The 2035-nt window shown below is 46.3% G+C and overlaps 1 non-coding gene across 1 annotated transcript; it reads left to right on the top strand.

The window, feature by feature from the left end:
• Positions 1-1346: 1346 nt before the first annotated feature.
• Positions 1347-1510, top strand: LOC144166835 (U1 spliceosomal RNA). Its single transcript, XR_013321781.1, has one exon. It is a non-coding gene; the product is annotated as a U1 spliceosomal RNA (small nuclear RNA).
• Positions 1511-2035: the final 525 nt, after the last annotated feature.

Raw genomic sequence — 2035 nt, 5'->3', positions numbered from 1 at the left:
GTTTGGGGAACCCAAACGCAAGGGGAACGGGAGGGGGCGAATTTTAGAAGAAGGCCTTCCTCAACCGGCTGAGTCATCGATGGGGTGTTGAGAAATTTAAGCTTAGCGACGGGGCGAAGATGTGATCGCAGCTATATGGAGAATTCTGAATTAGAATCTTTTGCACAACTTTTCATGTTATTGTCCTTCCCTTCATCGCATTTGCAACATTAATTTCGCAGTGATTGCGATTTTAGCGATCGGTGAATACGATATCTACCGTTGCCTATTTTGATTCTTCAGCGTAGGTAGCGCCACCCTTCGGCATCTCGCCGGACGGCAGCACCCGGTCGAGCCCGCACAGCAGGTGAGCGTACAGGATTGTAGGCTTACGTATCAGGACAGATTTCTGAACTCCGCTTCTAAAACCGACACTGATCACAATATTTTCACAATGTTTCACCACACGAACGTCGACTTTCTCGCTTGTGCAACTTGTTTTTTTGGGATGAGAATAATTTGGAAGAAACGCGACAACCCAAGCAGCAGCAAGTGCAGCCCAAGTGCGGCAAATGATCAGTGGCCAACGTGTCCGAGCTTGGCGATACCTTGGCCGTCATTCTTGGATGGTGTTTGGGAAACGTGCAAAGTCAACAATTGGTCAAGCTCTAGAAGGCCAATATTAGACAATTCTTACTAAAGCATACTCATTTTATAACGCCTAAGTGTGAACCGTATGCTATTTTTATTCACATCTCTCGCTTTCCTGCCAGTCCTTATGGTCAATGCCTATTCTAATAGTTGCCTCGCGGAACAACAATCCAAAATTTACGCTCCCATTTCTGCTTTATATACATGCCTTATACAGAAACGTATATAATTCGCACGCAATAAATATTCTTTTCTGTACAATGGCATGTTTGAAACACAAATCAAGCAACAAGGCACAAAAAATGAACTTCATCGACTTTTCGAAGCAATTACGTGACTTCCGAAAAACAATTTGTTGTATCGCCTTGCATGCCCTGCCCGACTACGCCGGGGACACCTCGAAGTCAACCGCATTCGCCATGCCCCGAACAACACTGAATTTTTATTAGTCCGTGATGAGTAAATATAATTTTTTGTCAGCTGACGTCATAAGGCACTTGCCTAGCGCCATCTAGATTACATAAACACAACTGTTCAATGCAACATTTTCCACCCTCAGAACGAGTCCCTAACAAGTAAGATATTTGCACGCGACAATATGACAAGGTTCGCAGGCGTTCTTTTCTACGTTGGAAACTTCGTATTTATGCATTTTTTTTATTTATTTGATTCCCGTCACCGGCAGGTGGGGTCTGCCTGCACTGCTCTTCGGAGGTATACTAACCTAGTGCTGGGCTGTTCGGTGGTCCATATGGCCGGCGCCCCAAGCGGAGGTTGTCCATTGCACTGCGGTCGGCTGAAGCTTGCCACTTCCCTAAATTGTGATAGATGGCGCATGTATTTTTGGTAGTAGGGCTGAGGCGTTCGCGCCGGCACCTTTCCAATGTAATTTCAAGAAAATACAGCCTCCCTAAGCGCAGTACTGATCGCAATCTTGTTCGTCCGTCAATATCCGTCCGTGCTGGCAGGAGAATGAAATCAAGCACCCTTTTCTCAAGTTTTACTTTTCGGGTGCTTACTCTTTTCCCTTCTTTAGCGCATCGTTAGACGCGATGGAGAATCACCGCCCCCGACGACGAACCTGCCACCCAAGCTGCTGCCCGCTCCATCGATCTTTGCTGAACACACAACTTGATCAGAATTCCTTATCAGTTCTATCCTGATCAATAAGGCGGCTTCTCAAAAGAAAACAGCCCACCTAGGTTTCCGATACATGGTTTTCAGTAAAATACGTAATTAACCGGCAGCTCCCGCGTTCCTTTAGTTAAACATGCCCGTTGGGTTGGATTTTACGATAGTAAACGCAAAATGTTTCAAATCGCGCGCCATCAGCCGCAAAGGGTTCGCACAGCATCCGACAGATGGCGACGAGTGTACTGGCCAGTAGGAAGACGCAGTGAAACAT

Source organism: Haemaphysalis longicornis, unplaced genomic scaffold (assembly GCF_048455015.1).
Source record: "Haemaphysalis longicornis isolate Haplotype H1 unplaced genomic scaffold, Haemaphysalis longicornis Haplotype H1 scaffold_19, whole genome shotgun sequence".
In the NCBI taxonomy this organism is placed as follows: Eukaryota; Metazoa; Arthropoda; class Arachnida; order Ixodida; family Ixodidae; genus Haemaphysalis; species Haemaphysalis longicornis.
The sequence above is the reverse complement of the archived record's forward strand: the minus strand, read 5'-3'. Positions and strand labels throughout refer to the sequence as shown.